Source organism: Pongo abelii, chromosome 9 (genome assembly GCF_028885655.2).
Source record: "Pongo abelii isolate AG06213 chromosome 9, NHGRI_mPonAbe1-v2.0_pri, whole genome shotgun sequence".
Lineage (NCBI taxonomy): Eukaryota > Metazoa > Chordata > Mammalia > Primates > Hominidae > Pongo > Pongo abelii.
This window is the reverse complement of record NC_071994.2, coordinates 39,761,693-39,789,311: the sequence shown is the minus strand read 5'-3', so window position 1 is coordinate 39,789,311 and position 27,619 is coordinate 39,761,693. Positions and strand designations below refer to the sequence as shown.

Genomic DNA, 27,619 nt, shown 5'->3' with positions numbered 1-27,619 from the left:
TAGTCCTGCCCCACAGAACTGCTCATGCTTCTCCAGTATGCCAGTGTGCATCATACTGACATGCTCTTCTTTCTGCTTGGCACGCTCTCCTTTTCTAACAAACTTCTGCTCATCCTTCAAGACCCACTTCAAATGTTCCATTCTCTGCTCTGCCCTGTATTCAAAATATCAATATTGTATTGTGTTTGCTAAAGTGTTTATTTTCCCCAACCAGAGAGTGAGCCCCTTCAGGGCTAAGAATGGCATTGTAATCATCACTGACTCTCCAGCAGGTAGCAAAGCATGTTACCCAAGCTCCGTGATCATTTGCTGAATGAACCATGGGTAATAAAATCAGTGAGTGGCAGAAAGATTGTGGCTCTGGGCCTACATAGCCTTTGCCTGGTTGCTGTTAGAACTACAGTTTCTTCTCCTTATTAATTTTATATTTTAAACTTCATCCCCTAGCTTAAACATTTCCTTCCAATAGATGATATTCTATCAGGAAGAGAAAAAAATAAATTAAAAAACCCAAAGTACAACTTTAAGCCTTGAGTGAATGGGCTAAAATCAGGTTTCGATATGCTTTTTAGAATACTTCCATGTAATTAATTTAACATTGACCTGCTTATTAAGAGTCCATTATTAAGGAAACAATTGTAAAAGTCATTAAGAGCATTTCCACAGATCTTAGCTACTGACTCATCTTGCTAGTTCTCAATAAATGTGGCCTGAAAATCTCTCATTCACAGTATCAGGTAAAATGTGATTTTTCTAACCATTAGGAAACATTTACCCTTGGGCTGATTTTTATGTGTTTTTATTGTTGTTGTTAATGTGAAGAAAGTCCTATACAGGAACAGCTGCGCATATGAGTAAATGCCTGGGAATGGTTTAAAGATGCCTTTTCAAAACATCTTCCCTGCACTGGTATTATGCAATGCCTCTGTCTCAACAATTAATAAGTATTTCCTTTCGAGTTAAACCATGAAGTATATAGTCACACTAGCTCATTTTGAGATAGGGCAAGACTCTTCTGGCATCAGAAACCCATATTTGGAATGTGGATATTTTGTCTTTTCTGTTTGTTATTTCATCTTATATTTTCCTTCAGGATTTAGTAAAATTCTTTATGAAAGTATAAGCTGGCTCAGGTTAGGGGTTTTCAACTCTGCTAGAGGGCAAGGTTTAATGAGGGAGCCATTCATCCTGGGTCTGAGGAAGTGGTAAAGATGACAATGAAGTTTCAAAGGGCCCCAGAACCCTGGCAAGGTTCTGGCATGACCCTCATCCCTCATCCCCCAACACTGACAGCCTCTCCACCACAATCTGCCTAAGAGACAATCCAGGACAATCTCGCCACTCCCTTTATCCCATATACCAAACTATAAGGTCATTCCTAATAGTCTAGATCTACATCCTGTTTGTTTATTCCCTATTTTGACCCCATTGCCCATTTCCCACTTCCACCCCTTTTCTGTGCTCTGTGGCCCGTTATCGGCAAAAGCCCTCATATTCTCAACCTCTTCTCTTAGTGTCTCCTACACATTATTTTTTTAACTGAAACCTGGACCTCTGAGTCCTGCTTTCTTGTAGCCTGGTTGAGTGGTGCTTGTTTTCTTTTCCACACCCCTTTGAGTTAAAGCAGGAAGCCTATAATTATTCCAGGTTCCTTTAGGATAGAGTATGACTCTTGTGAGACCAGAAACATATAGCCTATATTTGGAATGTGAATTTGAATAGAATTCTGGGCTTAGAGATGGGAAGATGTCTCCCTGGTGTTTATTGCTCCTATTAGACCAAGTTCTCTTCTCCCTTGGTGTGAAATTTAGACATCATTACCAGCTACCCTTTCTTATTGCAGTCATCTGCTGACTGGGTTACTTTCCACATTCCTTGAAGATGTAAACTCCCAGCTTATCCTCACTTGCTTGTGACAGCAATTTGTCTGTCACAATTCCTAGATGATCATTTCAATACTCTCTGGCATCTGAGTCCCTTGACCTCTTCTCCTATAATGATTTCATTCTCGTCCAACCTCAGCCACTCATGCTCATGGAATGAGCCATTCATAGCCTCCTCTCAACTTTGTCCCTATCAGTAACTCCTCATCTTCCATAATCTCCGTCTCCCATCCAAGAACTAACCAGGTCCGACCCTGCTTAGCTTCTGAAATCAGACAAGATCAAGAATGTTCAGGGTGGTATAGCCATAGATCAAAATCTCAATCTCAAGCATTCTACCCTAGGCCCACCACCTCATATCTTTCCAGCTCACTGCCCCTCACATCCTGACTTAAAAATCCTTTGACCTAACAATGAATTTGTCCTACCATCTTTTCACTGTCCTTTACATCCCGTGTATCCTTACCTCCTTATCCATCCTAGATCTTATAGTCTATCATAATCATCACTCACTTTATACAACTGTAACTCCCTGGAGCCTCTTTCATATTTTTTTCCTTCTTTGGAAAACCCCCAATCCTAGTTATTTGCAGCCCTTTTCTTACTCTGCACCTATTTTCTGGTTGCTGAACTTGGCTGGAGGAAAGTACCCAATCTATTGCTTGGTATCACTTTAAACTCATGAGCCCCCAAATTTAAGTGGGCCCAGCAATTCTAATTCATTCAAAGAGTTTGTGAACTCTTGCTTCACAAACATGATCTCAAACCTTCTGCTCTCTCCTCAAACTTTTGCGACTTCTAGGTTCTTTATTCTCAGCTGATGGCCTTGATTTCTTTTACACAGTGAAAATGGAAACAATCAGAAGAGACCTTCCACATGTGGTTCCCATCACTTCTTCCAAACCTGCTTGCATCTTCGCCTGTGTCCCCTCATCCATTCTGTCCTCTGAGGAACTGTCCATGGGTCTGTCCAAGGCACAGCCCTCCTATTCTACACTAGGTCCCAGGATCTCACATCTACTCAAGGAGATCACTCTAGCAATTTTACCCTAGCCATTTTGGAGAGACTCTCTCTTCCTGTTTTTTTTTTTGTTTTTTTTTTTTTTTAGATGGAATCTTGCTCTGTCACCCAGGCTGGAGTGCAGTGGCACGATCGTGGGTCACTGCAACCTCCACCTCCCAGGTTCAAGAGGTTTTCCTGCCTTAGCCTCCCGAGTAGCTGAGATTACGGGTGTGCATCACCACTCCTGGCTAATTTTTATATTTTTGGTAGAGACGGGGTTTCACCATGTTGGCCAGGCTGGTCTCAAACTCCTGACCTCAAATGATCCACCTGCCTCGGCCTCCCAAAATGCTGGGATTACAGGCATATGCGACGACACCCAGCCAAGGCTCTCTCTTCTTCCTGATCAATTTATGTCCATCAGTATATAAATATGCTTTATTTCTATATTAAAATACTTTCCCTTGATCTCAAGCTTCCCTGCAGCCACCTTTGCATTTTTCTTATCTTCTTTATAACAAAACTTCTTCAAAGTGTTGTTCATACTTGTAGTATCCATTTCTGCTCTCTTACTCTCTCTTCAATAACTCTAAGTAGACTTTTATCTATACCACTCCACCAAAACAACCCCGTCAGTGTCTCCAGTGACTTCCACGTTGTCAAAGTGAATTGTCAGTTTTCAGTCCTTATCTCAATCGAAACAATTGATCACTGCCTCCTTGATACATTTTCTTCATTTGATTTCTGGGATATCATCCTTTCAAGTCTGAGCACTTAAAATGTGGCCATCTCAAATAGAGATGTCTGAGCCTCCTATCAAAATCTTCGCTGACCTTATTGGGTACTTTCTCAATCTTTTTAATGGTTTCTCTTACTTGGCTTCTTAATTTTGGGGCACTCTGAGAATTCTATCCTTAGACCTGTTCTTTGTCTACACTCACTCACTGGATGACCTCATTTGGTGTAATAACTACATACTATCTAATAACTACATACTATCGGTGCTATCCCATACAAATATAATGCAAGCCACATTGTAGATAGGTGAGTCACAGATATAATTTTGAATTTTCTAATGGCCACATTAAAAAATGAAAAGGAAACAGGTTAGATTAATTTGGTAACATATTTTATTCAGCCCAACATATTAAAAAATTAACATTTCAACATGTAATCAATGTAAAATGAATAATGAGATGTTTTTCATTATTTTAAAAATATTATTTGAATTTCAGTGTGCATTTGGCATTTATAGCACATCTCAATTTGAACTAGCCATGTTTTAAGTGCTCAGTAGCTGCATGTGGCTAGTGGCTACTATATTAGATAGCACAGACCTACATGCTGGACATTGGCTTTTACTGAGTGAGATAGCCAATGGAAAGGTTTTTTATATACGAGGTTTTAAATTTAAAAATATATATACAGATGGAGTCTCACTATGTTGACCAGGCTGGTCTCAAACTCCTGGTCTCAAGTGATCCTCCCATCTCAGCTTCCCAAAGTGCTGGGATTTACAGGCATGAGCCACCATGCCCAGCCCAAATGGAAAGTGTTGGGGAGGGAAATGACATGACTACTCATTTTTTTTTTTTTTTTTTTTTGAGATGGAGTTTCACTCTTGTTGCCCAGGCTGGAGTGCAATGGCACGATCTCGGCTCACTGTGACCTCTGCCTCCTGGGTTCAAGTGATTCTTCTGCCTCAGCCTCCCAAGTAGCTGGGATTACAGGCATGTGCCACCATGCCTGGCTAATTTTGTATTTTTTTTTTTTTTTTTTTTAGCAAAGATAGGGTTTCACCATGTTGGTCAGGCTGGTCTTGAACTCCTGACCTCAAGTGAGTCACCTGCCTCAGCCTCCCAGAGTTCTGGCATTACAGGCGTGAGCCAGTATGCCCAGCCAGACTACTCATTTTTAAAAGGCCATCCTGGCTGCTCCATTGAAAATAAACAATGTGGAAGTAAGGAGGCAGCAGAGAGACCAGCTAGAAGGTTAGTACAGGTCAAAGATGAAGGAAGAGAGTGGGGTAGACCGGAAGAAGAGTGGTATGTGAAGGTAGAACATGTTGAAGAATAGGATTTCCAGATGGATTGTACAGAAAGAAAGCAGTCCAGGGTGATTCCTGGATTTTTAATCCGAACCACTGGAGGAATTGGAAGAATAGAGTTGCCTTTAGGTGAGATGGGGAGGACTGAGATCAATAAAGTTTGGAGAAGCAGAGATCAGTAGTTTGAATTTTGGATTTGTTAAGTTTGAGTTTTCCATTAAACAAACAGACGAAAACCACAAACAAACAACAACAACAAAATGAAGATAGCTTCTGATAGCGACATGTGTCATGAAGAAAAGAAAATAGCCATAGAGTGATTGAGGAGGAGTTTCTTAGACAAGCTTGTCAGTGAAAGCGTCTCTGAAGAAGGGACATTTGAACTGAGTCCTGAATGATGAAATGAGGCCAGCCAAACAAAAATCTGGAAGAAAATCATTTTTAGTTAGAGGGTACTACAAAGATAAAAGCTTGGAGGCAGGAATATCTGAGAGACAGAAAAGCGGCCAATGTGTCTGAAGTGGGTAAGATGGAGAGGCAGATAGGGACCAGTCATACAGTGCCTTGTCAGTCACAGTGAAGGAGTTTGGATGCTATTTTCTGCACCAAAGGAAGCCTTTGGGAGGTTTTAAGCTAGACATAGCGTGATCTGATTTACGTATTACAAAGAAAACTCTGGCTTCTGGATGGTGCATGGATTTGTATTATACTAATTATTATGCTATTATTATTACAGGAGACAAAAGTAGAAGCAAGGAGAGCAATTAGAAGCTTTTACACTAACTGGGCAATACATTATGTTTCTTTCCACTACACAGCTCTTCTCTTGCCTCTAAGTCTTTTCTTGATTTCAAGGAATTTCTGGAGGGAGAGAATGTGTATTCTTAATCTCTGTGCCCTCTGACATGCCCAGCACTATTGTCCTGTCCACAGCAGAAGGCTCAGTACTTATTTTTGAGTGAATTATATGGGTCTTCTCATCAAGGCTGAGGAGGACGTTTTTAAAAAATATATATTTGTAGTTTTTGTACATAGCGTATTGTCTGTCCCATAGTTAAGACTCAATGAATGTTTATTGGAGTGGGGCAAGACCTCACTTCGGATAACCAGTTTACGGAGAGAGATCCTTGGATAGGCAGAGGCAGCAAAGAGGGTTTGGGCTTTGCTAGCGTGGAGGGTAGGAGGAAGACAGGGAAGGTGGAGCATGTTGAGAGAAGAGAGATGGATAAAGTCACCCAGCTTTGAGCAGGCCAAGGGTAGATTTGGTCTACATTTTAATTTAAGGCTGGCCTGGTTTCATTGATGGTGATATGATCCCTATGTGTGGGAATAGCTGAAATGGTTTGATCACCATGGGACCATAATCCATTACCCAAAGCCTTCATTAAGGAGATAATTCTGTTCAGCCTCACACATAGTCAGGCCTACAGGAATTTGCCATCCAGCACCAATACTGATGCTACAAGTCCCAGCAAACACAGGATGGCAGGCCAAATTCAAGCTTTCTGGCACTCCTTCTCTTCTGGCTGAGCCTGATGTCCTCAGGCCTAATCTCAGGCTGGCAGAGAGTTAAGTGCTGGGCTGAGTCTGTGCTTTGCTGCATGTACTGGGCTTGCATTTGATTCTGTCCAAAAGAGGTCTGTGGACCAGAGGGATGACATTTGGCACCAAGAAAGTAACCCAGGTGTCTGGCTCTTTTTCAGTCCCAAAGCCTTATTCTTTTCCCTCAAGTCTATGCAATCATTTGGAATCCATCGCTCATCATCTAGAGGTTTCAGTGCCTTTGGATTAGGGATCTACACCCATAGCTGATGATCCACTGGACTACCACACTTGGCACCTGAACAGAGCCAACAGGACTGGTTACAAATTCGTTGTTAATTACTGTGTGTAATTACACTAGACCCAAGTTTGGAGGGAAACACCTTACTCTGTTGTTGTCTTGTATATGAATTCTGTATAATTTTTTAAAAGCACACGATTTTTACTTTCTAATTAGGATATGGGGATTTGGGGCAGCAACCTTTGTTATTTAATCATGCTTTTTCTGGGGAAGAGAGGAGAGGAAAATATTTTCCTTTTTCTATCAACAATTGCTCTCATTTCTGCATTAAGAGGGTGGAAACTTGGTTCCTCCCTCATCCCCTTTAGGCAAAGAGTCCATGGCTCAGATTCATAAAGGTTGTTGATTTTGACTTTGGGTTGCCCTACTCTGTTTTTCCCCACCTTTCATGCTACCTAACACAATACATAAGTCTTCCTAGCCAGCACTCCCTAAGGGTGGGGTAAGAAACACAGCCCATTAAAAAATTTTTTTTTAAAGCTTTGAGTAATCTCCTTTTTATATTCACCCAAATAAACCAGGTTGGTGGCATATTCTCCTTTGTTTTTACATCTGAGAGGTACTTAAAATTTAAATAGTGCCAGAATGAATCACATTGCTTGTGTTCTTGTACCCAGCTGCAAACCATGCCAGGCTTAAGCCCAGGAACACAAGATTGCATGCAGGCAGAGAGGGTCACTGCTGTCTTATCTACTCCTGCTCTGCTAAAAAATTGCATTTATTTATTTATTTATTTTTGAGATGGAGTCTCGCTCTGTTGCCTAGGCTGGAGTGGCAGTGGCATGATTTCAGCTCACTGCAACCTCTGCTTCCGGGTTCAAGCAATTTTCCTGCCTCAGTCTCCCAAGTAGCTGGGACTACAGGCACCTGCCACCACGCCCGGCTAATTTTTTTTGTATTTTTAGTAAAGACGGGTTTTCACCATGTTGGCCAGGCTGGTCTGGAACTCCTGACCTCAAGTGATCCACCTGCCTCGGCCTCCCAAAGTTCTGGGATTACAGGCATGAGCCACCATGCCTGACCAGAAAATTGGCATTTATTATATACTGCCCCGTCCCCATGGAGAACTCTTGGCATTCTGATATCATTGTTGCCCATCCTTTCCTTCCCATTGAGAGAGTCAACATTTCCCCTTTCCCATCGTATTCTCATTCCTACTTCTAGCTTTACTATCTACTGTATAACCTGCTGAGCCTCAGTTTCCTCAGGAGTAAAATGGAGATAATAAGAAACACCTGCCTTGCCAATGTCACACAGCTATTGAGGATCAAATGAGATAATGGATAGGAAAGTGCTTTACTTCTACAAATGTAGGCTATTGTCAGTATCATTTACTTACTGTTCTTCGTTAGCTAGCTACATAGTCTCGCTTACCTTGTCGTGTTTCAAATGTGGAAGGCTTGCTGTTTCTGGTAAGTTGAGGACCATTTCAAAGCCTCAAGAAAATGATTAGAAATGAACCAATGTAAGAACATTTGCTTTGTTGGGTAGTTCATCGGATTGTTATGTGTGTTGTTTGTCTTCTTTTCTTTTGGATATAGGTTGCCTTCAGCTGCCAGTACTGTGAAATAAGAGGCAATATTATAAATCCTTCGGAGATTAAGCATTTCCATCCTAATAGCTGCTGCTCAGAATTTGATTTCCCCTTGATTTTCAATAAAAGGAGGATAACAGAATGTTATTCATTCTAATTATAAAGCAACAGGAATTCTAGGCATTACAAATAGCTGCTTTCATGTCAGAGTAATGAGTGTTGAGAGGAGAGCTCTGAGCCCTTTACTATATTCTTTGTTTTCATTATTTTTATACCTGTAAGGAAGATGGACACATTGAGGGATAGAGACTCCACAGAATTGTTGTCTGAGTTGTGACAGCTTCTCATCTTCTTTTTCATTTCCACATTTAACATATTTTCTACAGGCTTTGTAAAGAAAATAACTTAGTCTATGTTTACGATTTTCACACTGGCTTTAACTTATTTTAACTTACTTTATTTTTGGTTGGTGTTCACCCTGGGTTTCTGAGGGTTTTAAGCTGTCTGCAAAAAGCTGCTATCTTTGTCTGCAAAGAATAGTTAAGCCACTTTTGTAGAATCAGAATGTTAGGTGAAGCCCATCTTTACATAGGAAAAAGCAAAAGGGACTAATATTAATTGAATGTTCACTACATGCTGGGTTTCATGCCAGGCTCTTTACACATATCATTTTACATAATCCTTATAGCAACTCTATATTATATAATATGATCTACATTTTTTTCACAAGTAAAAAAATGTTTAAAGGGAGCAAGTTACATCATCAGAGTTTAAAGATACCTGTGCTATATCCCTATGAAAAATCTAATTCGCTATGTGTTTTGGTCTATGGCATTTACGTTTTTGAAACATTTTGTCTTTCCTAAATTGTAGTTACTTCCCCCTACCTTGACAGATAGATATTGTATTGTAAAAATACAATAGAACAAGTATCTTTAAAAAAATATGAAAACAAAACATTTCTAGTCAATTGTTGGACTTCTTTCAAAGTTCTGGGTTAATATCAGGTAGGCCTTTTACTAATGCATTTTATTTCCTTCTGTCTGCCACCAGCTGGAGCTACTGTATAAAAGCCAATCATTTTGAGTTCAAAGTATAACTCGGCAATATGAAGGTAGACTACTTTTGCTCCTAAACAATTTGAGAATAAATTGCGAGGAATTAAAGATTGAGAAATGCAGTGTCATAGATGGTTAAGTAATTGCTATTGATCACTTACTAGTTATGTGATTTGGGCAAGTTATTTTGACTGTGACTCCCAGTTTAGTTAGTTATGAAATGGTTATAACTACCAATCTTGTGGGGTTCACTGTAGGGAAAATTAAATGTTAAGAAATTGGTAAGGAGCCTACCACATAGTATGTACTCCACATGTGTTCATTAGTATCATTGGCAGTTATTATTATTCATTTTGTTATCAGTATCACAGCCCCAGGGATGCTCAATTCATTGTAATTACAATTCATATTATTACTCATTATCGTGTGCCTGGCATATGGCAAGTGCCACTTGACCTCCCATTGCTCAGTGTGTGATTTTTGGGTTTCAGTGTGGTGGACCGTAGGATGGCACCCACAGAAAGAGGCATTCTGCTTGGATGTCAAATTAAAGGAACCTGTGAGAGGCATTTTTGAGGTTGATCGGGTGATTTTGGGTCAGAGCAGTATTTCCCAATATATGTTCTGTAGGATTCTTGTCTCAATGGATCAAATAAGAATGAGAAATATACCATACATAACCCTTTTCCACTTCAGGGAGCCACAGTGCATGTAAGTATATTTAAGGCTCTGAAAAATACTGTGAGAATCAACCCTTCTTCTGTTTATACCTAATCATAAATGATTTCTCCATTTTCTCCATGAAATTTTAAAAAGATGATATGTAATATATAAATTTAGATGAACATAGGTATTCATGATTTCATATTATAGAAAAATATGTTTAGAAATGTGGCTTTTAACTCAAATTTTATGTCTTTTTTCCACTCAAATCTTATGAGAAAGACATCAGTGTTTTCCTCCTTATTAGCACCACCTTTGGAGTCATATAATTTTCTGGAGCACTTACTGGCTCACTGGTTTGAGTCACAGCAGTTTTTAAATGTGTATGATTTGCCACAGTAGATTTTATTTCTAGTTTTAAGTATCCATATGTATAATACCTGAATTAAAAAATTCATCCTAGTGTATTTTTATAATTGTTATAATAAATGATCTTTAAGAGGTTTTTTTTTTTTAAAAAAAAGCAAGTAAAATTGTGAGGTTGTAATCTCAGAAATAATTGTGAATTTTAGTTAAATTTAGTGGTCTTCCATTTAATACTTTTTGTCAGGTAACCTCTACTAATTTGACACCAAAACTAGCATTTATTTGGTTAATATGTTCACCTTAAATAATGCATTGTTGATAAAGCAATTATAAGGGAACCCAGTAATACAGGAGCTGCTGTAAGAACTGGAATATATGATAATTCTTTCTTTTCTGAGGAATAATTTGAGGAAAAACCTTGTCTCATCCTATATTTACATAGCCCAGTGTTGTTTGTATGTGAATGTGTATGTGTGTGCTGAAATACCTGTTTACGTGCTAGAAACACCCTCATGGTAATGGTGGCATAGTGGGTAATTGTTTTCATCAGGATTTTTCTTGAGAATAGGCTGCTAGCAAGTGCTGTATGTGACAGAAACTTTGGCCAAAAATCTGTATTTATAACTATATCAATTTCTTATATTTTCTTGTTCATTTTAACTTGCTTTTCCCTCAGAATTTAGTCAAGTCTTTAAAAAAGTTATGGCAGAGTCACTCCCATCCCTGAGACACTTGGTCAGGAGCTTTACAGAATGATAGATACTCCATTAAGGTTAGAATGGTGGTGGATTGGTGGTTAGACCACAGAAGAGCCCACAGGGGAAGGTAAAGGCCTGGGGATAAAGACATGGCCCTTTTTTTTTTTTATGGGCATTATTTTATTTAATTCTCACAAATATTTTACATGGTAAACACTATTTTATCCCCATTTGAAAGACATGGCCCTTTTTATTCTGTCATCCTTCTCTCCTTGTAATCTCAGCACTGATGAACCATTAGAATCTCCATGGAAGGTTTTAAAAAAACACATGATGTCACCTGAGAACATTTAAGTCAGAATGTCTGGGAGTGGACCCCAAGCATTAGTGTCTCTCAAAATCTTCTTCAGGCTTAAAAGGGTTAAACCTTCTAGACAATCGTCAGTCCTTTTGTGTCTTCCTCCTAAAAATTTGAACAGTAGTGACCTATTAGAAGTCAAGAGTTGGATCTAAACCGAGAAAGCATCTGTGCGTTGTGCTCTATTTCTTTGTGTAGCTTCTCCCCACTCCCAAGTCACTCCTAATATTTCCATTATAGATTTAGACACAGAAAACCCAGATGAAGAAGCTGCATGCTCCCGATGGGATGGGATGATATTGGTAATGGGAAGTCTCATTTCTGAATTGAATTTGAGTGCTGGGAAAGCATATTGGCTAATGTTTCAGTCCTTTGGTTGAATTTATGTCTTTGACAACAAATGCTTGTGGTTGAAGTTATACAATTCTCATCTCTTTCCATTTCCCCTCACTGGGGCAGGCTTCCTCTGTGTATTTTTTCCTCTGATGGGAAAGAGCATCTGCAGCTACTTTTCTTCTCAGCCAATAGACTACCTTCTTGTGAGTTATAAAGAGGATAAAATGTGAATCAGAAGCCAGGACTAGAACTCTTTTCCTATGGATATGGTCTATTCAGGAGGCAATTTTAGAGTTAAAAATCAGGAACGCTAGTTCAGTAATAATAATAATAATAATAATAATAATACCTTACAAGTTAAAATACCTTTTAAAACACTTTCATATTTGTCCCTTTTCTCTTGAACATTCCAAAGAGATTGACAGGACAAATACCAATCGCCTCATTTTAAGATTAAGAAACGCAGATGCTGTGAAGATAACTCAGTTCCCCATGATAACATGGACAGGGACAGAGGTTGGACTAATAACTGGTTCTTCAGTAATTACTCACCTTGAGCAGCTCTGAAGGTCATAGAGTAGACCAGTGTTTGCCAAACTTGGCTGCTTACTAGAATGGCATGGGAGGATTATAAAACAACACAATTATGCCAACTTGCCTCTGGGGCTCTAATTCAATAAACCTGGGATGGGGCTCAGGGAATCTGTCATTTAAAATAATTTCTTCGTAGTTGTTCTCAATTTTGACTAAACATTAGAATTACCTGGCAGGGAGGGGCTTTAGAAAATCCCACTGGAGAATCACTTGAGCCCAGGAAGTTGAGGCTGCAGTGAGCTGTGATCATGCTGCTGCACTTCAGCCTGGGTGACAGAGTGAGACTCTGTTTAAAAAACAAACAACAACAACAAAAAACATTTCCCAGATTGTATTCCAGACAAGTTAGAATTTCTAGTGCTGGGACCCAGGAATCAGAGGGTTTGTAACTATCTCCAGGTGATTCCAATGTGGAACTAAGGTTGAGAAACACTGCTATAGATTAGAGCTTTACAAACTCTGTTTTTCAGAATTTCAGCACAGCAAGTAGGAAAAGACAAGTGTAGAATTGTCACATGTCTGGAGTAGGAAGACCAGGATTCAAGTCCTGGCTCTGCCTCTTGGGAATGTCACTTCATCTCTCTGAGCCTCAGTTTTTTATTTCATAAAATGAAATAAAATGAGCACTACGTACCTCTCAGGGAGGCCATGAGGGTTAGATGGGATAATGCAGGTGGAATAACCAAGCACCAGCTATTCCTGCTATTTTCCAAAGAACCCCATTAAAGATTGTGTGTGTGTGTGTGTGTGTGTGTGTGTGTGTGTGTGTGTGTGTTTTCCCCCCAGATGTTCCCTTTGTGTTCAAAGTTTCCACCCTCAACCTTACACAGAGTTAGACTTGTAGGGCATGAAACAGAGCTCTAAAAGTTTCCACTAATGCAATAAGGTTTGGAAATTAAAGGAATGTCGTTAAGGCTTCTTTTTGCTGTTGCTATTGGCATGTTCAGCCCTCTGAACCTTGGAGTTATGAATCTGCCAGTTTGCTAAATGTATACTCAGAAGGGCAATTTCATTTTCAGAATACAAGAACACCTTAGCTATTACTATTCACCCTCCCCATTGCTCCTTTCTAGCTCTTTGAGCGCCCCTGAATGTGCCCCCAAGCACCTCTTGTTTATTCCCATTCAGCAAATTAAGGAAGGTTCTAGTATGCGTTTCTTATGCAGCAAATGCTGAGTTCACTGGAACTCAGGCCTGCTGGAGAACAAATTAACCCATACTGTAAACACCCACTCTCTTGCCTGACAATTTGTACTGGTTAGAACGGAATCTTCTAATATTAGGAATGGTGGTGTGAGGATCATTTCATAACCACAAACACAGCAAAAGCAATCATGAAATTATGGATGACTCATTGTCAAAGGAACACTTGGATCATTTTGAGCAACCCCCTAGGTTGATCAAATGAGGAAACTTCTGCACCAAACTCACACCGTGCCATTAGTCTTCTTTGTAATTGATTGTTATTGCCAGATTTATCTCAACCACATCAGATCTATTTTTAAACCTCTCATAATTGCCTTCTCACTAAGTAAAATATTATTTTTGTGAGCACCTTTCTTTTATTTCTTATGTATCTATTTGTTTCTTTCTTAAACTGGACAGTACATTGAGGACAGAGATTATTTCTTATTTATCCTAAATAAAATAGTACCTGGTGCACAGTAGGTTCCAGTACATACATGTTAAATGTACCATAAATTGTACATTCTTTCCCAATGAAAGAGGTTGTTTCTAACAAGCTGAGGAAACTAAGATTTGCTTTGTATACCACTTTCTCTGGGGTTCCATGAACAAATAAATTTTGCCATGATATGTACACATATATATTTTAGAGAAAGAAAGGAGCAGGGAGGAAAAGGGAATGGAGAGGAGGGGAAGGGAGGAGAGAGGAACAAAAGGAAGGGTGAGAGAGACATAATACTAAGTTCTTGATACTATTTAAGATATTGGGATACAAAAATGAACAAAACTGCCCAAAATACTTGCTCTCAGAGTTTCCACTCTTGCGTGTGTATGTGTGTGTGTGTGTGTGTGTGTGTGTGTGTGTATGTGCATGCATGTAATGAGGAAACAGACAAAAAAAAGTAAGTACAATATAATGGTGTTAGATCGTGATCAATGCTATAGAGAAAAATAAGTTAGAGTAAGGGAATAGAGAGTGCTGGATGGAGTGTGCTATTGGATTTTAAAATGGAGTGGACAGGGAAGGCCTCGCTGTGAAGATGAAACTTGAGCAAAGACTTAAAGGAGGTGAGGCTGAGAGTCTTGAAGCTATTTGGGTGAAGAATATCCCAGGTGGGAGGAATAGGAAGTGTAAAGTCTCTGAGGTGAGACAGAAATTCAGGAGTTTCCAGGATGACGCAGGCAGTTGGCCTGGAGTGGAGCAGTGCAAGTTAGAGTGTAGGATAAGAGATCATGCGAGTGGCTGGACAGCTGAGTGGCAGTGTTGGGAGAGCTTTGGAGGGACCTGTTAAGTCATTGTAAAGATCAGCTTTTACTCTGACTGAGATGGGAAACCATTGAAGAATTTGATTTGATTTAAGGTTGAAAGGGTTATTTTTGCTGCCAGGATAAAAATGGTGGGTGGGAAGGTAAAGAGGGAAACAAGAAAATCAGTGAGGAAATTATGGTAATAAGACAGGTGCCTCAGACCATGATGATAGAAGAGGAAGTAGTGTATGTGAAAGAATCTGAATAGATGTTGAAGATAGAACTAATAGAATTAACCCTCAGATTGATCATGAGTCATGGGAAAGAGTGAAAAATTATCCCAAGTTGTTTGATCTGAATAGCTCAGTGGATGGATGGAGTTGCCAGTAGTTGAGAAAGGGATTCCTAAAGAAGAGGTTTTGAGGTAAAGGGGAAGATGATCTATCTGTCTCTTTCTCTTTCTCTAGCTATTTATCTACTTATCTATCTATGTATCTATCTAGCTGTCTACAGACTTACCTGTCTGTATCTATCTATCTATCTATCTATCTATCTATCTATCTATCTGTCTGTCTGTCTAATCAGATGTTTTTACATATGAGGTATTAAAACTCAAGATGTTAGGTATCTGGCTGAAGATCTCATAGCTAACATGGGTGATGTTGAGTTTGAAGTGAAGTATTACTGTATAGACTTCAAAATCCCTAGTTTCCCTACCCTACCAGATCTTTTTCATATATCATTGCTTTTAATCTTCACAACAGCTTTTATCCACATTTTAAAATTATAAAACCTAAAGTTTAGAGAGTTTACACAACTGGCCTAAGTCATGCAGCTAGTGAGACAGCAGAGATTCAAACTTGGTAACTTGGTTTCTGACTCCAAAATTCATGTTCTTTTTTTTTTTTCACTTTTATTTTAGGTTTGGGGGTACATGTGCAGGTTTGTTATATAGGTAAATTGCATGTCACAGGGGTTTGGTGTGCAGATTATTTTGTCATCAAGCATAGCACCAAATAGGTAATGTTTTATTCTTACCCTCTTCCCACTCTCTACCCTCAAGTAGGCCCCAGTGTCTGTCGTTGCCTTTTTTGTGTCTATATGTACTCAGTGTTTAGCTCCCACTTATAAGTGAGAATATGCTATTTGATTTTCTGTTCTTGTGTTAATTTGCTTATGATAAAGGCCTCCAGCTCCATCCATATTACACTATAAGAGACATGATATTGTTCTTTTTATGGCTACATAGTATTCCATGGTATATATGTACCATATTTTCTTTATCCATTCTACTATTGCTAGGCATTTAGGTTTATTCCATGTCTTTGCTATTGTGAATAGTGCTGCAATGAACATATACATGCATGTGTCTTTATGGTAGAACAATTACATTCCTTCAGGTATATAATTAATAATGGGATTTGCTGGGTCAAGTGGTAATTTTGTTTTAAGTTCTTTGAGAAATTTCCAAACTGCTTTCCATATGGCTGAACTAATTTACATTCCCACCGGCAGTGTATAAGCATTCCCTTTTCTTTACAACCTCGTCAGCATCTGTTATTTTTTGACTTTTTAATCATAGCCATTCTGACTGGGTGAGATGGTATCTCACTGTGGTTTTGAATTGCATTTCTCTAATGATTAGTGATGTTGAGCCTTTTTTCACGTGCTTGTTGACTGCATTTATGTCTTCTTTTGAAAAGTGTCTATTCATGTTCTTTGCCCACTCTGTGGGCTTTTTGTTTGTGGGGTTGTTTTTTGCTTGTAAATTTGTTTGAGTTCCTTATAGATTCTGGACTTTATTGTCAGATGCATAGTTTGTAAGTATTTTCTCCCATTCTGTAGGTTGTCTGTTTACTCTGTTGATAGTTTCTTTTGCTGTGCAGAAACTTTTTAGTTTAATTAGGTTCCATTTGTCAATTTTTGATTTCGTTGGTATTGCTTTTGGCATTTTCATCATGAAATCTTTGTCTGCTCCTATGCCCAGAATGGTGTTGCCTAGGTTGTCTTCCAGGGTTTTTATAGTTTTGAGTTTTACATTTAAGTCTTTAATCCATCTTGAGTTTTTGTGTATGGTGTAAGGAAGGGGTCTAATTTCAAACTTCTGCATGTGACTAGCCAGTTATCACAGCACCATTTACTGAATAGGGAGTCCTTTCCCCATTACTTGTTTTTGTTGATTTTGTCAAAGATCAGATAGTTCTAGGTGTGTGGCATAATTTATGGGCTCTCTATTCCATTCCATTTGTCTATATGTCTGTTTTTATACCAGTACCATGCTATTTTGGTTACTGTAGGCTTGCAGTATAATTTGAAGTTACGTAGTGTGATGCTTGTTGTTTTGTTCTTTTTGCTTAGGATTGCTTTGGTTATTTGGGCTCCTTTTTGGTTCCATGTGGATTTTAGAATAGTTTTTCTCATTCTGTGAAGAATGTCATTGGTAGTTTATAGGAATAGCATTGAATCTATAAATTGCTTCGGGCAGCATGGCCATTTTTATGATATTGATTCTTCCTATCCATAAGCATGGAATGTTTTTCCATTTATTTGTATAATCTCTCATTTCTTTGAGCAGTGTTTTGTAGTTCTCCTTGTAGAGATCTTTCACCTCCCTGATTAGCTGTATTCCTAGGTGTTTATTCTTTTTATGCCTGTTGTGAATGGAACTGCATTCTTCATTTGGCTCTCAGTTTAGATGTTCTTGGTGTATAGGAATGCTACAGATTTTTGTACATTGATTTTGTGTCCTGAAACTTTGCTGAAGTTGTTTGTCAGATCTAGGAGCTTTTGGGCAGAGACTATAAGGTTTTCTAGGTATAGAATCATATTGTCTGCAAACAGAAATAGTTTGACTTCCTCTCTTTCTATTTGGATGCCTTCTTTCTTTCTTTCTTTCTTTTTTTTTTTAAAGAGTTTTACTCTTGTTGCCCAGGCTGAAGTGCAATGGTGCAGTCTCAGCTCACTGTAACCCCCACCTCCCAGCTACAAGCGATTCTCCTGCCTCAGCCTCCCAAGTAGCTGAGATTACAGGCATGTACCACCAGGCCCAGCTAATTTTGTATTTTTAGTAGGAATTGGGTTTCACCATGTTGGTCAGGCTGGTCTCGAGCTCCTGATCTCAAGTGATCCACCCATCTCGGCCTCCCAAAGTGTTGGGATTACAGTTGTGAGCCACTGCGCCTGACCTGGATTCCTTTTATTTCTTTCTGTTGCCTGATTGTTCTGGTTAGGACTTCCACTACTATGTTGAATAGGAGTGATGAGAGAGGGCATCCTTGTCTTGTTCCAATTTTCAGGGGGTATTCTTCCAGCTTTTGCCTATTCAGTATGATATTGGCTTGGATTTTTCATAGTTGACTCTTACTATTTTTACATATGTTCCTCCAATGCTTAATTTGTTGAGGGATTTTAACATGAAGAGATGTTGAATTTTATTGAAATCCTTTTCTATATTTATTGAGATGATCATGTGGTTTCTGTTTTTAGTTCTGTTTATATAGTGGATCACATTTATTGATTTGCATATGTTGAACCAACCTTGCATCCCAGAGATAAGGCCTACTTGACTGTGGTGGATTAGCTTTTTGATGTGTTGCTGGATTTGCTTTGCCAGTATTTTGTTGAGGTTTTTTGAATCTATGTCCATTAAGGATATTGGCCTGAAGCTTTCCTTTTTAGTTGTGTCTCTGCCAGGTTTGGGTATCAGGATGATACTGACCTCACTTAGAGAGGAGTCCCTCCTCCTCAATTTTTTGGAATAGTTTCAGTAGGAATGGTACCAGCTCTTCTTTATACATCTGGTAGAATTTGGCTGTGAATCTGGTCCTGGGCTTTTTCTGGTTGGTTGGCTTTCTTTCTATGAAACTATCCTCCCTATTATTTATGCCTTGCAAAAAGGTGGTAAAGATTAAATGTATGTAACACACCCAGAATATACAATGTCTGGTGCATAGTATATTTAAATTAAATGATAGCTATTACAGATTAATAGAGATCTCATTTGTGTATATTGTGCTTCTCCCTAAGGGAACTATAAATTCATTAAAATATGGGACTTAATTATTTAGTGGCCTCAAGGACATCAGAAATATTTATTATTTATTGAGTATGTACAACTACTATATTTCCATAATAATTAGAAATAATAACTTTTTTAAAAACAAAGATGATAGCATCCACAAAAAACATTTATTGAGTGAATCACGTTGGGTACAAATGAGTATATTGTAAAAAGTATACCATCAACACACCGACAATCTTTATCAGTATTTCCTAGTAGAAGAAACATGAAAGTAGGAGCAGGTAGGACTAAAGAATGCTAGTGTACACAGGGCCATCAGATGCCTTTTAGTAGAAGAGATCTAGAGCCTTGTGGAAGAGCTTCCCACCCTGTACAGAGAATGTGTTGCCTGTTCTTTGTTTTCTGAAAACTCTTGCCTATTATCACTCTGTGATTAATTCTGCACTAGGCTGTCTAGAGCTTTCACATTTGGGATCATTTTGTCCCCGTCTCTCAAATAAGTTGATGGGTTCATTAGGTGGCAAATATCTTACATGCAAATGTAAATCTGTTGCACCCTTAACTCAGAGGTCTGAGTATTTTTTCTGCCACACAAAGTTTTTTGCAAAAATTTAAAAAATTGATAGCATTAAATGGTTACTTGAGAAAAGAAGAAAGTCCTCAAATCCTTCACTTTAAACAACTAGAAAAATAAAACTAAAATAAACCCAAACAAGCAGATGGAAGAATATAACAAAGACAAGAGCAGAGAGCAGTGAAATTAAAACCAGAAAAACAATAGAAAAAATTAGACAAAAACAAAAGCTGATTTTTTGACATTAATGACATTAGCAAAACTGACCAAAAAAAGAGATAAGCCATGAATTATTAATATCAAGAATGAAAGAGGGGGTATCATTACAGATCCCATAAACACTAAACAGATAATGAAGGAATACTAAGAACAACTCTATAGACATAGATTTGAAAACCTAGATGAAATTAAATTAAAATTATATTAATGAAACTGAACTTTCAGTTAAAAGTTTCCAAAAAAGCAACCTTCTAGCTCAGATGGTTGCACTGGCAAATTCTACCAATTATTTGGGGAAAATTAATACCAATTCCATACAATCTCTTCCAGAAATAAGAAGAGATGAGAACACTCTCAATTTATGAGGCCAGCATTACCCTGATGCAAAAGACAGCGTAAGAAAAAAAATCTTTTGAACACAACCAAATATACCTCATTAACATAAATGTAAAAATCTTCAGTAAAATATTAACCAGCTGAATTCCTAAACATATAAAAACAATAATAATACACCATGACCAAGTAGAGATTGTGGTGGCAATATAAGACTGGTTCAATACTGGAAAATTTTTCATTGTAGTACACCATATTAACAGTCTAAAGAAGAAAAATCACATGATCATATCAATTGTTGCAGGAAAAGTATTTGACAAAATTCAACATTCATTCATGATAAAGACTCTCTACAAACTAGAAATAAAAACTTTCTCAACCTGATAAAAGGCATACACAAAAGCTAACATTATACTTAATGGTGAAAGACTGAATGCTTTTTCCCTCAATTTAGGAATAAGGCAAGGATATTGATACTTTTTGTCTCTGTGTCCCCACCTAAATCTCACCTTGAATTGTAGTTCCCATAATCCCCATGTGTCATGGGAGGGACCCAGTGGGAGATAATTTAATCATGGAGGTGTTTACCCTCATGTTGTTCTTGTGATAGTGAGTGAGTTCTCATGAGATCTGATGGTTTTATATGACGATTTTTTCCCTTTTACTCAGCACTTCTCCTTCCTGCCATCATGTGAAGAAGGATGTGTTTGCTTCCCCTTCTGCCATGATTGTAAGTTTCCTGAGGCCTCCTCAGCCCTGCGGAACTGTGAGTCAATTAAACTTCTTTCCTTTACAAATTACCCAGTCTTGGGTATGTTTTTATTAGCAGCATGAGAACGGACTGATACAGATATCTACTCCCATCATTCAACAAACATTTTACTGGGTGCCCTATCCAGTTAATAAAGTTAGGAAATTAAATAAAAGGCATGCAGATTTTCAGATGATATGATTGTCTATGCCTAAAATTTCAAGGAATTCATAAGCAAATTCCAAGTACTAAAAAGTGAGTTTAATGAGATTACAGGGTACAAAGTTCAACACACAAGAATCAAATGTATTTCTTTATACTAGCAATGAATAATTGGCAACTAAACATTTTTTAAAAATTTATATTAGCTCCAAAAAATGAAACACATAGGTATAAGTGAAACAAAGCATGAACAGGGTCTGTATGCTGAAAATTACAAAAACTTAGTGAAATAAAGCAAAAAAGACCTAAATAAATGGAGAGATATACTATTTTATGGATTGAAAGAATTAACATAGAAAAATGTAACTCAGCTGGGCGCAGTGGCTCATGCCTGTAATCCTAGCACTTTGGGAGGCCGAGGTGGATGGATCACCTGAGGTCGGGAGTTCGAGACCACCCTGACCAACATGGAGAAAACCTGTCTCTACTGAAAATACAAAATTAGCCGGGCATGGTGGCTCATGCCTGTAATCCCAGCTAGGGAGGCTGAGGCAGGAGAATCACTTGAACCCGGGAGGCAGAGGTTGCAGTGAGCTGAGATTGCGCCATTTCACTCCAGCCTGGACAACAAGAGCGAAACTCGGTCTCAAAAAAAAAAAAAAGAAAGAAAAGAAAATATGTAACTCTGCCCAAATTGATCTATAGATTTAATGCAACTCCAAGCAAACCTCAGGAGTATTTTTACAGATCCAGACAAGCTGATTCTAAAATTCATATGATAAGTCAAGGGAACTGTAATAACCAAAACAATTTTGAAACAGACTAGTAAAGTTGGAGAAATCACACTATCAGATTTTAAGATTTAATATAAAGCTGTAGCAATCAATTCAGTGTGATATTGGCAAAAGGATAGACACATAGATCAATGGAACAGAGAAGCCAGAAACAGACCCACACAAATATATTCTAGTTATTTTTCATAAAGTTGCAAAAGCAATTTCATAAAGGAATGATAGCCATTCAACAAATGGTGTTGGAACAGCCAGACAACCATGTGCAAAAAAATGAACCTTCATCTTAATTTCAAATCTTACATAAGAATTAACTAAAAGATTTACATGTAAAATACAAAATTATAAAAATTTGAAGGAAAGAATTTAGGAGAAAAACTGGACCGGAGTTAGACAAAGAGTTATTAGACATGATACCAAGAGCACAATCATGAAAGAAAAGATTTATGTATTGGATTTCAACAAAATGAAAAACTTTTGCTCTATCAAAGACACTGTATAAGAATGAAAAGACAGGCTACAGACTGGGATAAAATATTTGCAAATCACATATCCAATAAAGGACTTGTATCTGGAAGACAAAAAAACTCTCATAACCCAACCATAAGAAAATAAACTACCCATATTAAAGAAAGTACCGCGTTCATCAACTAGAAGTCTCAACATAGTAAAGATTTAGTTCTCCTCAAATTGATTCATAGATTCAACTCAATTCAAATCAAAATCCCAACAGGACTTTTTGTAGGTATATAAAGCTGATTCTGGAATTTATATGAAAAGACCGTACAGCATAGGGACAATAGTTAAAAATACTGTATTGTATACTTGCAATCTGCTAAGAAGATAGATCTTAAATCTCCTCACTATACACATACACAAATAATAACTGTAGAGGTAATAGATGTGTTCATTATGGGGAATGTGGTAATTATTTTGCAATGTATACATATATCAAAACATCAAGTTGTATACCTTAAATATATGCTATTTTTTCATGTCAGTGGTAGTTCAATAAAACTGTTGAAAAGTAGAAAATAAAAATAGGTTATGTGAAAGACAAAGGAACTAAAATATGACAAACAATTTGGGCAAAAGGAATGCAAATAAGCAAATTAATGAATGTTAATTTGCTATTCAGAAAATGAAAGTTAAAACCACCATGAGGTACCATGGCACATCTATTAGAATAGCTGAAATAAAAAAATATTGACAAGGGCTGGTAGGGATGTGGAGCAACTGGAACTTGTATACATTGTATACATTGCTGGTAGCAAAACGAAAAACAGCCACTCTGGATAACAGTTTGGCAGTCTCTTGTAAAACTAAACAAACACTTTCCATATGACCCAGCAATCCCATTTCTAGGTACTTGCCTTAAAGAAATGAAAACATGTAAACACAAAAACCTGTAAATGAATGTTTATAGCAGCTCTATTCATTATCACCCAAAATGGAAATACCTAAATGTCCTTCAACAAGTTCATGTATAAACAATCTCTGTTACATTTATCCAACGGAATACTACTCAGCAATAAAAGGAACAAACTATTTGTTTACAAAACAACTTGGATGAATCTGAAAGGTACTATAGTAGTTGGAAGAAGCCAGTTTCATGAGGTTGCGTACGTATAATTAATTCCATTCATATGTCATTTTCTAAAAGACAGAACTGTAATGACAGGGAAAAGATCAGTCATTTCCGGGGATTAGGAATAGAGAGAGGATATGACTACAAAAGGGATAACAAGAGAATTTATCTTTTGGTTATATGGAACTCTTCTGTATCATTATTGTGGAGGTAGTTACAGAAACCTATAAATGTGTTAAACTCTAAAATTGGACACAAAAACATCAGTTACATTGTATGGTAATCTAAAAATAAAATATTTACTTGAACTTTTGGTGCTGAAGAACTTGATTTGTATCTTAAAATCAGACTTTCCAAAATTTGGTTTCATTTGCTCCCTGGGTTGTCTGTATTCATCTATCACCAGCAGAGAGACAGAGAGAGAAAGAGGGAGAAAGAAAGTTGATTAGTTTATATACTTATACACACTAATGCAGTTGGAAAAACTTTTGGGTGAAATATAATGGTTTTGTGGGATGATTTATGAAGGTATATGTGGAATATTTCTGGTAGAGATTTGTTATAGATGTATCTAAAATTCAGGTAAGGATGGGGAATTTTATTTAGAAAATAACAGATGTAGATGAAAGAGAATACATAGGGCAAGAAAAAAAAACTGAGAATAGAACTCAAGGATACTAATATTTGAGGGAAAATGAGAAAAGGAACTCATAAAGGAACTCATGAGTGTAGGAGGAGAAGCAGCACATTGTAGAAAAGAAAAAGGCCATGGAGGCTATAATAGTTCATTCTCACGCTGCTATGAAGAACTACCCGAGACTGGGTAAATTATAAAGGAAAGAGGTTTAATTGACTCACAGTTCCACAGGGCTGGTGAGGCCTCAGGAAACTTACAATCATAGCAGAAAAGGAAGCAAACACATCCTTCTTCACATGGCGGCAGGAAGGAGAAGAATGAGAGCCAAGAAATGGGGGATACCCTTATAAAACCATCAGATCTCCTGAGAACTTACTTTCAGGAGAATACCATGGGGAAGCTGCCCCCATGACTCAATTACCTCCCACCAGGCCCCTCCCACCAGACGTGGGGATTATAGGAACTATAATTCAAGATGAGAATTGGATGGGGACACATATCAGAGGCCAAGAAAGTTGAGAAAGAAGAGGCAGAACTCTCCAATGGCATGGAGAAGTTGAGTAAGATGAGGTTTGAAAAGTCCTCAGTGTGTTTGTCCAATAGAACAGCAGTTCTCAACCTTTTTGGCACCAAGGACCGGTTTTGTGGAATATAATTTTTTCATGGAGGTGAGGGGATGGGATGGTTTGGGGATGAAACTGTTCCATCTCAGATCATCAGGCATTATTTAGATTTTCAGAAGGAGTGGACAACCTAGATCTCCCACATGCACATTTCACAATAGAGTTCACACTCCTATGAGAATCTAATGCCCAGCTGATCTGACAGGAGGCAGAGCTCAGGCAGTAATGCTCGCTGGCCCACTGCTCACCTCATGCTGTGCATCTCGATTTTTAACAAGCCATGGACCAGTACCTGTCAGTGTCCCAGTGGTTGGGGACCCCTGCTCTAGAAGGTCATCGGTAATGTTGCAAAAGCACTTTTAGGGTTGATGTGGGGGCAAGAATCTTAGGGACATAGCTTTGGAAATACATGAGAGGTAAGGAAGTGTCCTCATAAAGCTTTGGCTTACCTGTATTTGGATTCTTGAATAAAGTTTTGGTGGGAAGATTACTCTTATGTCAAATCATTAGGCCAAGCTAAGTAAGAATTTTAGTGAAATTTTGCATTTCTGGCAAAACTTAAAGCCGAGTAATAGTGGCCTGTACTTAAGCTTTAGACATAATCTTTTTTTTTTTTTTGGTAGTACTCAAAATTAGTAAGTCAGGTCAACACTGGCTGAGCTCCTACAGTGTTGCAGATGGTGAAAGGTATACGAACATGTACAAGAAATAAGAACTGAATTTATTTAACCTAACCTCCTCATTTTAAAGATAAAGAAGCTGAGACTCAGGAAGGAAATAACTTGGCCAAGGACATGCTTAATCTGCCTCCCTCCTCTCCCATTGCCATATTTTGCTAGTTCCCCAATTTTTCCCTTTACATAAGCTACTCCACCACAAATATAGTACACATGCAGAAGATACTCATAACTACATGGCTAGTCCATTTCTAAATGTATTCATGTAGTTTGTTGAATCAGATTTTTTTTTTTTTTTTTTTTTGAGACAGAGTCTCGCTCTGTCACCCAGGCTGGAGTGCAGTGGTAAGATCTCGGCTCACTGAAGCCTCTGCTTCCCAGGTTCAAGTGATCCTCATGCCTCAGCCTCCTGAGTAGCTGGGATTACAGGCATGTGCCACCATGCCCAGCTAGTTTTTGTATTTATAGTAGAGATGGAGTTTCACCATGTTGGCCAGGCTGGTCTCGAACTCCTGACCTGAAGCGATCTGCCCACCTCAGCTTCCCAAAGTGTTGGGATTACAGGCATGAGCCACCGCACCTGGCCTTGAATCAGATATTTATAAGGAAAGAGAAAATACCTACCTAGGCAGTAGCTGGCAACAAATTTAGTGCGCGGAGGGTATGATTGCAAATGGTTGTGTAAAGGAAGAAGAGGTATTAGTAAATAGATTGCCTTTTGAAAACAAAACAAGACCTTTGGCAGGAAAATATTGGGGTAGATAGGTGCATATTAACAGATATTTGACTCTCTCCCTACCTGGGGATTATTCTTCTAGAATTCTTTGCTAAAACTCTAAAGGATTCTTGGTTTGCTCTAATGAGACAGGCAGTTTCTTTACCATAGTTCCAGTTAGTGTTTTGAGGGAACATGGAGTAGGACAATACGGCTGGAGTTTGCCTCCAAGATAAAGTGGAGAGGAAGAGTGGATGGCCTTTAAAGCAAGAATAAGTTTAGAAGCACAGTGAATAAGCATGCTCATGCTCAGGTTCGGTGGGTGGATGTCTGCTTGAGTTCATTCAGTTACTTATGGGGTGTGTAACCTTAAAAAAGTATCTTGACCTCTTTAAGACTCAGTTTCCCCCTCTGTAAAATGGGTTCCTTGTGAGTACAAAAGATATATGATGTACCTAGTGCAGTGCCAGACTTATTAAACAAAGTACTTCATATTAGATTTTAATTTTATGATTAATTAGAAATGTGGTTCTATTCTTTAGGAAATGGCCAAAGACACTGCAAGCCAACATTTTCAGACAGAAATAGTTCCTGTCTTTGGTAAATTAATCTTTATGTGGCTTCAGCTGGCATGACTAGGCCCCTCGATGGGAATTGCAGAGATATTTAGAGTTGAATGCAAAGCCTGAGCTCAAATGGGATAAATGATGAAGCACTACTAAAGATATAAATGGATAGGCACACTACACCAGGGGGCTGGTGGGTGGGAGTGGAGGCATTATTTGTCAAGTGGCATCAATGTACACAGCTGACTGTGTCTGTGTGAGGAGAAGAGATGGCAGTTACTGTTGCAAAAGGGACCTGGAAACAGCAGCATGAGCAAACTGCTGATCAGGTTTCTTTAGGAGGATGAGGGGATTCTAATGTTCTGAGAGATTACTGAAGCTTAGAAAGAGGAAGTAGTAGAATCACATCTTCCTGCCCCTGGGAATTTATGCTGCTGGATACCATGTTTCCAGTGCTTCTTATTTTATCCATTCCTTTAAAACAGTTATTTTTAAAATAAAGATGAAAACATAGGTGAAAAAATGTCTAACTTGTTTGTTTATTGTAGATTTACTCTTGGATTCCAAAGTAAAGAGGCAATGGCATAGGGGGTGCTGTTTGTATTCCTTTCATCAATCATTGCTGCAACTTAGATATTTAGTATGCTTATGCCTATACACAGATACATATGGGCGAACGATATTCTATAAAATTCATTTATGAGGACTCACAGTTGCACCTCTCAGAAAAATTTCTCCTCCAGTCATTAAAAAAATTTTTTTATGGGCTTGTAATTCAGTTACCTCTTCCCTGGAAGTAAAATTCCAGGGTAGACCAGAAAACTCACTAACAAGCCCCAGTGGTCTTAAACCCTGGCTGCATGCAAAATCAGCTGTAAACTTAAAAACAAACAAACAAACAAAAACAAAAAAAGTCTGTGCCTGGCCTGAGTCTCATTCCAGAGCATTTAAGTTAGACTGTCTAGAAGTAATTGTCTTCAGTTTACGCTATACAAATTTAAGATTTTTAAAAAACCAGGCCGGGCACGGTGGCTCATGCCTGTAATCCAAGCACTTTGGGAGGCCGAGGTGGGCAGATCACTTTAGGTCAGGAGTTCGAGACCAGCCTGGCCAACATGGTGAAACACCATCTCTACTAAAAATACA

The 27,619-nt window shown here is 38.3% G+C and overlaps 1 long non-coding RNA gene across 5 annotated transcripts in view; it reads left to right on the top strand.

Annotated features, from left to right (window-relative positions):
• The window catches only part of LOC129048656 (uncharacterized), a 194,859-nt gene that overhangs the window by 9,989 nt on the left and 157,251 nt on the right, over positions 1-27,619 (top strand). For all 5 annotated transcript variants that reach the window (XR_010141868.1, XR_010141869.1, XR_010141865.1 and 2 more), the window contains exon 2: positions 20,633-20,729. This is a non-coding gene — a long non-coding RNA (uncharacterized LOC129048656). The remainder of the gene's footprint in view (positions 1-20,632; positions 20,730-27,619) is intronic.